This window comes from Denticeps clupeoides, chromosome 9 (assembly GCF_900700375.1).
Source record: "Denticeps clupeoides chromosome 9, fDenClu1.1, whole genome shotgun sequence".
Taxonomy (NCBI): domain Eukaryota; kingdom Metazoa; phylum Chordata; class Actinopteri; order Clupeiformes; family Denticipitidae; genus Denticeps; species Denticeps clupeoides.
The window spans coordinates 13,866,120-13,877,958 of NC_041715.1; the positions used below are offsets into that span (position 1 = coordinate 13,866,120).

Sequence of the window (11,839 nt, forward strand, 5' to 3'; positions counted from 1 at the left end):
AAATTTGTTGACCGCTGCGAGCCATGGCGTATTTTCGGGACCAATAGAATCAAACCGGGCGAGTGTTCTTCCTGCCACATCAAAACACACACACAATGCAAAATGGAGGAAAAGCTGATCCTAACAGTCTCTGAGTGTCCAGAGATCTACAAAGCATCCACACATGTGTACGAGACCTTAACTCTTGTATTTGAAAACATCATGTGACAATGTAGAAAATGTATGGGATGCATTGTGAAGCATCGAAATCGAGGCATTTATAATTGTAATCAAATCAAATCGTAAGACCAGTGAAAGTTCACTCCTCTCGTATCCATACAAAGATGCTGGTTTAAATAGACTGGCCATAACAGGCAACAGGATGTTTCGCAGCTATAAAAGGAAAGACGTAATTAACGTCTAATTCTGTTAGGTTCAATTGAGGCTGCAGCAATGTCATCATGACCCGAGAGGCATCAGTGCTGCATGATAGTCACATTTCAGGCCTCAAAGCAGGGCTGTCTACTTGTCTACTTCTTCTACCTGTTCTAATGTCTACTTGTTCTACTGTCCCACAGGGTTTAGATTCTACCCCCCTCACCCCCAACAATCATGCAAAACTCATATGTTCGAAAAATAATATCAGCTAAACTTTGATTGTATTGATTTGGGTTATAAATTAGTATGAGAGGCTGGTTATCATGAACCACAATGAACACAACACAATACCAAGCCTTTGAAGCCTATTAAACCATTTATTATTTAAGTAAGTAAAGCATTCTTCACCCCCACAGAGGCCTGTTCCCGCTGCTCCATATGAGGGCAGCCCTGACCAGGCTCTGCACACTGACCCTCACGCGTCCCTCTGACCCGGGCTCATGCTGCTTCAAGCCATAACACCTGCAGTCCAGTTTTTTCAGGCACAACCTTCACCCTTTTCAGTGCCGCTCTTATCTTTGGCCCCTGTGGATGGCCAGAATGCATGAAGAAACGTGAGTTTATCTAGAGGTCGAGCTGTAGGGCACCTGAGAGCCAGCTGCTCTCTGTTTGAATGGACCTCTCAGTTCCACTGCAGCTATGAACCAGCGTTCTGAATGAAAATCAATAAATTGTAGTTTTAAGAAGTGAACAGATTGATGACTTGAGAGTAAAACTTGTAACTGAATATACTGGTGGGAAAACTGGGCTTCTGGTTTGTGGCAATGGCATAAAAAGTGCAGTTATTGTTAAACAGGAAACGATAATGCTAATATGTGGATGTGTATAAATTTCCAATCACAGATCCTGTAAACAGTGGAAAAATCCCAAAGCATTGAGAGTTCAAAAAGTCATATTTTCATTCTCATGTCTTCCCAGAGTTTTGTAGAATAATGGGGAAGGACTAAGAGAGTCAATGCTTAGCGGGCAGCTAACCCACAGCCAAATAGCTGAGATCCTGTCTTTCTTCACTCCCTCTTGGCTCGGCCTCAGCCAGGGAGCTGCACCTGACCCCCCTCCCAACCTCACGCCACGCTAAGACAGGAGTCCAGACAGGTGGACAGCGAGGAGGTGGTAGCCAACCGCACTGAGAAAACAGGGCAACGCTCCTTCTTGCGGTCGTCCAATGGGAAAGGCGAGCTTTTCCAAACGCTGAGAGTCTCAGCGGTTGACGAGGTTCCTTGGGTATCTTCTTACATCTGTGAAGACTTCACACGCTGTTAGCTGGCAGCAGAGTGAAGGCCGCTTTCTATGTTTTGTTGCCATGACTTTTCGATAGTTCAGGTTTCAGTATATAAGCCTACAGCAGGGACACATCAAGCTTTCAAACGCCACTAATTCGCATCCTTGTAATCAGTGATGACACCTAGCCTGCTTTTGATTTTCCATTAGTGTACACGGGACAGCAGGGTTCATATTTTTCAAAAAGTTTACAAAGTGTAATTCTTTTCCACTGTCAATATCAGATTGTTTGAAAGGAAAAAAGAATTTTCACTAACGTATAAGCATAAAAACAGCTTCTGAATGGCTCTTAGCATCCATTCCCATTCCACAGTGCTCCATACCATACCTTGGTTACGAGGTACAGTATATGTTTCCCATTCAAAATTTGGAACACTAGCTGAGATAACAAAGGGATGTAAACAAGCTGTTCAGATTTCCTCAAGAATTCCTCATTTTTTTCTTCTTCCTGTCTAGGAAACATTTGAAGTATTTCATGCATGTGTCTGCATGATGACTAATCAGATATTTCGATTTTTTTTTCTGTGTAGAGATGAAAAACGAACCAGTGTGGATTTTGAGAGAGACATGATATTTGAGTTAGTAAGTGAGTCTAATGCAATTCAAGTTAACAGTGTTTATTTGAAAACTGTCGACAGAGACACAGTTGCTTTATATAATTAACCATGTGGGAGGAAGAAAAAACTGGTAATGATACTCAGCAGAAAAAAAGGTGTCATGATTAGTGAATCTTCTTGAGTCTATAAAGTATTCTTATGAGTGTGTGTGTGTGTGTGTGTGTGTGTATACATGTATGTACGTGTATATATATAAATGAGTTAAATAGAATTGTATTACTAATTAACTAAAATAAAATATTCATTGACTAAAATGAGATTAAAATGTCATAAAATTTTGTTGACTAAAACTAGACTAAAATAGTTGTGGATAACTCTGACAAAAATGACTAAAATGCTCTAAATGACTAAAACTTGACCACACTAAAAAGAGTCTGGACGTGATTAAGACTAATAAAGACTAAAAATAAGGCAGCTGGACTAAAACTAAAATTAAATCAAGCTGCTAAAAACAACTATACTCAGGATCCAGTCCAGAAGTGCACTGGGCTCGTCCTCTTTCCCTCGCCATGTCTGACAATTGTGACAAGTGGCACTTCAAGTCAATGGATGTACCTAGAGTACTAATGACTTTCATGTGATTATCATGTTGGTAAACACTGTTGGGAGGTCTGGAATTTACAAATGTTTGGTTTGCCTCTCTAAACCTATCAGTCATCCGGTGAAAATCAGAGAGACTCCGGGCGCTGGGCTCAACCACAAACGAATATCGCCGCTTTGCCCTTTCATGTTTATCCAAGGTGAAGAAGCCTCCTTATCTGGCCCATCCAAGCACAGCTCCCCCACTGGCAGGGCGCAGTGTGGTCGCTTGGGAATTTACTCAGCGTAACCAATAGCTGAGTGCTCACCCAAACACAGGTATTTCAGAGCGCCAGCGTGAAGGCTGGAACTGACTTATAGGGTATAAACAGAGGCGAGCGCAGCTAGGACAAGAGGCTTGGCCCAGGTGCCCGCGTCTGCAGCCTGCCAACATGTGTTGCTTGACTGACACCTCTGCATTCCTTCCTTCTTTTCTTTTTTTCTTGCTGCCCGACCTCATGTTCTTGCCTCTGTGTTAAATGAATAACATCTCTTTTCCACTGGCCTGTTGGCAACTGCTGCCCAGTGGAAGGTGGGTGTGCATATAAATGAACATTTTAAGATGTAATTAATGGTTCCCAAATCTTAAATCATATGTTAAAAATGTATTATCAAAACAACCACAATACTATGAATACGTCTATTGTGCTGTCAGTTTGAAACTTATTGATACTCCACAAATATTTCACCTTAATTTATGAAATGTGGAAATGCCATGCTAAATTTTAACCTTAACACAGGTACACTACAACTATATACTTGCAATATACATATAGTATTGTTCTACATAAACTGTAGACCAGCAAGAGCAGATTTTAAATGTCTCTACCACCACAGTCTGTGGTGAGGAGATGCAATACATCATGTATGCATGTACATATAATTCCTGATAACTTGTCTGACAACCATCCTTAAGTCATGAAAAAATAGGCTTCATGGCCTCATGACGTATTATATGATTTTACACAGACAAGGTTTTAGTTCTCTGGGTTGTGACAAATTGCCTGATTACCTTAAACTGATAGTATGGATAATAAAGCTCTGGATCAGACGGAAGGAGATGACCTCCTGCCAGACCCCAGATAGCTGGGGCAGCACGCAGAGAGAGTCTGCAGAAAGCAAGGGAACATAAACACAATGGGAAGCGCACTGCGCAACGTCGGCTCAAAATACGTACGGCAGCAGCCGAGCATTTCAGCCTCACCCCGTTCTGAGCTGCGTCTGTGAAGAGGTGAAAGTGATGTTATTGTTGTCAGGGCTGTTATTTCAGGTCGTATATAGTGGCTGTTTATAGTGTTATTGTACTGACGTACATGGTATGGTTTCTCTGAAAACATGATGAAGTGGTGAGAGTACGGCAGTGCAATTTTCACATGATCTCACTTTTCCTTACAGGCTGGGGGTCCAAAGAAAACACAATAAAGAGGCAAGACGCAAGGAGATATCTAGAAATCATACAAAAAAAATTGTGCAATGCCACTGAGCCAAGTGTAAGTTTAATCTTCATTCGCAAGGGAGGTTTCAAAGCAACTAAGGATAATTACTGAAAGGCAATACCATCTGAAGCAGTACAACTGAAGGAAAACTAAATGGCTCTTACAAAAGCCATTTATATTTCTTGTTATTCAGAATACAGTTTAATGTCATATCCCTGTACTCGGCAGTGATTTTATGATTTTTACAATATATAAACTGCTAGGTATATTCAATTTAATATAAAATCATTTGACTTCTGTATGAATGTGCCAGACACCCATTTAATTTACATTACATAAAAAGGAGCTGTTTATGGTGCTGATGCTTCATCTTTTTTATAGATCCTTTTTCTATACGTAATTATAAAACAATATTGTGATCAATTTTATTAATATATTCTGAATAATATTGTGAATAATAATTAATTGAACGTCAGCGTGTTGCTCTCATAAAGACATTATAAAAGCTTCTTGAATCAAAGTGTAGTTATTTTAACAAAGCCTTTTAAAATCATTTTTGTAAAATTCCCATAGCTCATGACCAGCCTCACTGCGTGCTGTGGCAGGTTGAGGCAGGCAGGTCTATCAGTCTGTCATGGTGGCATTTAACATGTTAGTGTGGAAGAGTGATGGCCCTCCAGTATGAGCAGGTGGGGTGGGGTTAAGCTCCAGATCTGCTTCAGGAGTGAATACCAGGGTGAGGCAGGCCGACGTCGCCCCGAGAGAGTTATCACCGGCGTCAGAGCGTGCCGGACTGAGAATGGTCATGATGGATGGTCCTTCTCTCTGTCTCTCGTATACATTAAGACATCTCCACACTACACAAACAGAGAAAGTTACACTTACAAACACAATAAATAGCTCCAGCAGTCAGAATGAAGTGGTAGCTGGCTGTTCACAGGCTCTCAAATCTGGTCACACTCGGCCCCGTGTGAAATGAGTCTACACAAAGTTTACACAAAGGTGAGGACGACTCAGCTGAAAAGAAAAACAGCTCCCTGTGTCCACTGCTGCTTGGCGTTGTGTTTTAGCAGTGCCCTGTGGACGGGCTCTCACTTCCCCAACTATATTTCACTGCCCGGCCCATAACTCAAACAGAACCAGTGCGCAGCAACTCCGTGCTGAAACCGCTGAAATTGGCCCGATTTGTATAAACATTCCAGAGGGAGATAAGAAGTGGGGAGTGGGGTGAGGTGGGGGGGTGTGTTTCCCATGTCCCAATACCAGCCCCTCCGGTCGCCCCGCCACCACTATCAACCGCCGACATGACTGCCGTTCCCAGAATTCAATACATAAATAAGTGAATATTTCACATGCTGTTCAAGGGCCCTGGGAGCGAGATGAAGCTGCAAGTGCACCCTGGAGAGCTGACCCTGAAGCTCAAGAGAATTAGCAGGAGAAAATGCAACTTGCTTGCTTTAGGGACTCCAGGAATAAGTGATCCTATGGAAGTGGCCTAAAATGCTGGCCAGAGTTGAAGGCGCGCATCAGGTGATGTATCTTACAGACCCTTTGTGGATGATAACAGCACTCTGGACAAATGTTCTCACATCTAGGTTGTTCTCATCCATGGTTCCCAGATGGAGGAAGCTACCAACTGGCATCAGACAGGGATCCGTCACTCTCTAAGGTCAATAATCTCTTGAAGAGTTTTCTTAATGCACACGTGCTTGCAACTGCGGTATGTTGTCTTTGAGATTTGATGCATCTGCTAGGGGGGAAGGATTCAATGGATGCCAATCCAAGTTGATTTCAAGGATACAAGATCATAATAAATCAATGTTTAATCTCTTAGTACTCACAGGACCCATCGATACTACAACATAACATGCAGACATTTTTTTTATATTTTGTTTTTATTATGTATAATTATGTTTTATTGTGTATTATGCTGTTAAAAGAAAGTGCTGACATCATCAACATCACAATCGTTTTTGTGATAGTCAGAGGCTAGTGTGCAACTTCTAGAGAATAGCAGGCACTGACCATGCTTTCCAGGGGGAATTTGCAGGGTGATTATAATACAGGGTCTCCTAAGAGGAGAGATGGGTGTGACCCGCCTGATGAATGATGTGACGTAACTGTCCAATCTGGGAAACAATGGAGGCTTCAGCGTCCTGATACAAGATCTGTGCTCCAACACAGACACTGCGTAAATCCTTTCACCCAACTTATTGTGTGCCAGACATGGTTAAGAGCAGCCTGAATGTGTTTGGGGGGGGGGGGTTGGTTTGGACTTCACTTTAACCCAGAAAGGCCAGTATGGGACATTATGACATCATCCCGCAGTGTTGGCAATGCAGTAAGATGCAATCAGCAGATCAGTGATTGATCTGGACAGATCTGGCATTCCTTATGGCTGGTGTTTTGGGGTAATTATTGGGGACAATGCTGCACACAAATACAGTTATGAAACCCTTGTCAGGCTGAAACCCCACATCAAAGGGACCAAGAGAAAAAAAAATATTTTTCCAAAAACTACATTTCCAAAAGCAACCACCGGGTCTATGTAAAAAGCCTTTTGTGAGAGGATTGGGGCAGCTTGATTGCAAGCAGCTATTTTAAAAAATCGCCCACCATTCATATTTGCAACCCAAAGCTCCCATTAAAGAATGTTACAAGAAGAACATGCCCTACACCAGCATATGACTTCTGTCCAAGTCATGCTCATCAAACACTGATTGCTTTGCTGCTACCTCAAAGCCAAACCAGACCCCATTCAGGACAGCGAACAAATTCAATTCCAATCACAAGGGGCAGGTCCCACTGTGGTCAGTCGGCATCTCTTCCAAAACCGTTATCGCTAAAATATGAAAAGTGACATTAATGAGTGTAATTATGGTTTGCGTGAGACTGGTTTGGTCTGCTTTGGGTCCCCAGTGGAGCTTACATTCAATACATTACGACCACAGAGCATTTCACCCTCCAGAGTTAATGGACTGCATGAATGTGTTTATACCACCAGAAGCTTTTCCCTCTTGCATCAACATAATTCATTCATCATCCTCAAATTTCATCTCTTGTAGTTTTACTGTGGAAGCCCAGTGATATTTCCCCCAACTGAAAATTACATGGATGTGGATGTATTTTTACTAATTCTGCCCTTAATGCCTTCCTACGGGGCTTTTAGTAACTGCACGGAGAGCCAAGTAGCTCTTGGCTGAGGTATCTGATTCTCTTCACATCTGAAATACCTTCAGCCAGTCGACTTTCCCACTGAAAGACCATTCATTGCAATAAAAGGCTGAGTGTGCACCATTGGCATTAAAAAGTTTTAGCAAGCTAAATATACAGCATGATGTTTTTTTATTGGCTGCATATTATGAGCGATTACAGACAAATATGAGTGCAAAACATACAGATGCTTACTTTTTGATTCATAACTAGGGCACTATTTTTAAACTGGGCGTGGGGATGAGGACCTTATATTAGCAAACAAGGCCGATGCTTAGTGAATAAATCAGTGCTTGGGGAAAGTTTGAGAGTGCAGTTCTTTTTGGTTTTGTCTTCTTCAGCAAGAGTTCCAGGTCAACATTTTCTTGTGCCTGAGAACAAATGATCCTCTGTAAAATGTGACAAAACCATGTCTCTTATCTTCATGTATGGCCAGGAAGCTGATACTCATTGGTGTTCCACACGGCCTGCATTTTACCACCCCCTTTTCTACTTCTCCTTGTCAACATTTGTTAAATGGTCGCAGTTTCAGCAAACAAAGTCAATGCAATGTGTAGATTCATTGCACATTCATTATTTGACTGGTGATGGCATTGAAGACTGATTTTAAGGTTCTTAAATCAGATATGTACATGGCGGTCTATCCATGAAGGTCACTGGTGCCATTTCACCTGACAGGAAGGCTCGCAGACTCACCGCGGTCTTACGCAAGCCGGCCTGTTGAAAGCCTCCCTGCCACTCTTTCCATGCCTCTCGGGCTTATCTTATCTAAACTTCACCACATGGCACAGGGCTTTTTCATTTCACACCACTTATCACTTGGGAATGCAAGCATCTTGAGTTCTTTTTCCCAGCGAAGGCCGAGCCATCTCAGTTATCATTCAGCCGGGATTACAGAGAGGCTCTATCTGTTGCAGGACATGGCTCTCTAATAAACATCTAACTGGTGGACAGGTGTACAGCAGGGATGCCGCAAAAATGAAAGAAGATAGCTATGTGTTATGGGTCAAGAGTATCTACTTTCTCATTTTAAAGTGCTCCTAAATAATAACTACAAAAATGTCTACAGAATTTGAATTTTACAGGGAAATGTAAGCACCAAAACATTTAACACTGCTAGTACTGTCAATGTTAACTCAATAATGCACACAATTCGTTTGGAAACCTTCAACAGATACTCTGTTGTTTTTAATGCAAATCATCCAAATACGCTGTTCCTCCAAAAATTACATTCCCTTCAGCAAAACAAAAAAAAAATGACTGAGACGTCCCATTGTGTGCCTAAATCCAACTGAACTGCATTCTGGTTTTGGCAGCAGCTGGATCGCTGGGTTGGCAGCGGGTCTTAGTGTACATGGTTGTTGGATTGTTTAAGCCAGTTTTACAATGATGATGGTTTCCAAGTTCCAACACTCAAAAGGTTCATTTTTAGGTTAATAAATAGTTTAGACCAAAAGCTATGAACCATTGTTTTGTTTGTTCCTATCTCTGTCTTGTCTTTGTTTGGCCCATATCAAAATCTTGGTCTTGATTTAAGCTCTTGGGCTTGAATTGGAACCATTGTAGGTGGTCCGATCTCCATCACTGGCAAACACATGGTTCAGGCTTTATTTATTGTTTGACTGATGCATTTTCCCTTTTTGAACTAATCCTCAAGCAGAGGTAGTGTTTTAGCTGCACATGAAGCCAATGAAAGGGGCGACATTTCACCAGTTTTAACTAAACTAAACCATTGCTTTATCTGAATGACTGTACTGATTTATTGAACAATGACTGAACAAATTATTTGAAATTTAAGAGCTCTATATTAACTTTATATTAAATTTAATATCTGTATGTCCTTGACACCCAAATTGTCACATAAGCCAGGGGGTTCTCACCTTGGAAGTTAGCTCTATAAAATGTTTTTCAGTTGTTTTCAAGATAACCTTGGAAAACATGAAAAGAGAATGTTGTCTTCTGCTGCCCAGTTGTGAAACTTGTTGGCTTCGCCAAACAACGTGGGGTTTGTCATGCAAGTTTCAACACACAACAAACGTACTGGAACACTGCTGGAGCTACCGGGCCCGGAATGTAAACAAGGCGGTGGGCTATCTCATCTCAGTGTTCTTTCCGTGGCGGTGATACCACCGAGCCCAACAGATCACACAGCCTTTGGGCAATTAGCAAGTGGCACAGTCCACCGGTCGTTTTTTTGGTGAGCAGCATGAATAAAAAGATCAAATGTTGGCTCAGACGTGAACTTTGTGTGTTTCCCAGGGATCGGATCACCCACAGCGAGGGAGGAGAACCGCAGAGTTTGGCCAAAGGGAGTCATGGCACAGGGATGCAAATTTATTCCTCTGGCAGCTTCTCGCCGAAAATCCTGAAGCAACGGGAAGAAATGATCCCTGAACTTCCATAACGGGAGATTTTTAAACAGGCATTCATCATACAGGAATTCCTCTCTGTACAGTACAAAGCTTTGTGCTTTTGGTGTCTCCTCTCCCACTCAGAGAGTGAGGATGTAAAACAGTGAAACAGCAGTTACTGAACGTTAAAATTAAAAAAGGATCCACAGTAACGGTGGGAAACATGGCTTTAATGGATTTTTTTCCTCATAAGTTTTAGAAAATGTAGGATGTGATGGATGAAATCAAATAACATCCAGTATAATATTTGAGAAAATATACAAGGGTTTAATTAAAAAAACTCGATGACAGCCTCCAAAAATGACACTATGCATGTTATGCCCTGTATGTGACATTTCTCCATTTGTAAGGGAACCAATATCAATTTGATTTATATCACCAAAATGTCACCCTCTTGTCCTCAGCCCTTCATATATCATTGTGTCGCATTTTGTGATCCAAACTCCTTTTGCTGGTGAGCTGACATTCACAAACTGAATCTTTTTGATTTAGTTGGTCACACGGGGGGATGGTAGTTGCTTCACTTCACTTGCCTATGAACCAGAAGACCACAAAGTCAAAACCCCACTTAACCCTGAGTGTCTCCAGGGGACTGTCCCTGTAAACACTGATAGTAAGGTGCTCAGGATAAGAATGTCTGATAAGTACCATAAATGTAAATGCCACACCCAACAGCTACATTCTTATTTAGAGTCACATGATGTCAGACATTTCTAAATCATCTCACTTATGACGCTGGCAGCGAAGTGAAAGCTCATTTTTAATGCATGCTAAATTAATATAATAGCATGCATGATGTAATATTGGCTGAAATTGGCCGCATTTTTATGACATGGTCAACAGGGAGAGAACATTGTTGGGATGTGACTCAGAAGGAGACTGCACCTCCTCCTCCACCCCCCCGTTCATTAGACTGGGCCGTTTCAGTGGTATGTAATTGCGTGAAGGCATCCGTGACTCTATGTCCAGATTTTTCGGAGCCGCCACTCGCACCGCAAAAAGGCTGCATGTGGTTGGTCAGCCGCCAGAAGATGTTCACAGTTCCCACACAAGCACTGCAATGTTGCACAGAGGCAATGCACATAGCTTTACATTTCTGGCAAGTTTTCTGGAATTCGCCAGAGACAGATAATGGAGAAAAATAGCAGACACAAACATGAACAGAGCCACTGTGAAATTAATGGAGTCTGGGAAATTCTATTTAAGAGAGAGGGGGAAAAAAAAGATGCATTCTCCCCCGCCCTATCTAAGACATTGATAAATGCGAGTTCCGCATTACTCTCTTTTCCCCTCAATTTCAGCCAAATTGGTGAAAATTGCATCTGTGAAAGTGCCAAAAACGCAAAATTACTCTTAGGTTTCCCACGGACGAGATGAATCAATGCCTTGGATAAAGCGGGCAGGGGCTGCGTGTCCCGTGACTCCAGCGGCAGGACGGCTGCACGGCTCTGGGTGTGGACCCCTCCGTGCAGATTGATAAGCCTTAGCGATCTGACCCCGATCGCTATCTGACAGGAACAAAACCGCTGGGGAAAAAACCCTTATGTAACACGAAACAAACACGCACACGGGTTCTAGCACTAAGGATTTCAGGTTTTGAGGACTGTAACAAAAACATCCATTCCGGCTGCTAATGAGGCCCGTAATCTTACCTGCTATACTGTACATAACAGTTTAAACACAGCCGGCACTGATAAAGCCATGTGCTGATTGCAATGCCAGGACAAAGTCACAAAAACACTCCAGTTCAGACAATGGCAAATTTTAATGGTCCTGACCCCCCTTCCCTCTCATGTTAGAAGGTGAACGATGGTTTACCAAAAATATGTGTCTCAGGACGTGGCAGCCTGCTGCAGGGCTGAATCCATTGTTTGGTGGCATTTTG

General features: G+C 42.2%; 1 protein-coding gene across 11 annotated transcripts in view; it reads right to left on the minus strand.

Annotated features, from left to right (window-relative positions):
• The window catches only part of tns1b (tensin 1b), a 152,792-nt gene that overhangs the window by 64,627 nt on the left and 76,326 nt on the right, over positions 1–11,839 (minus strand). The window lies entirely within an intron of this gene.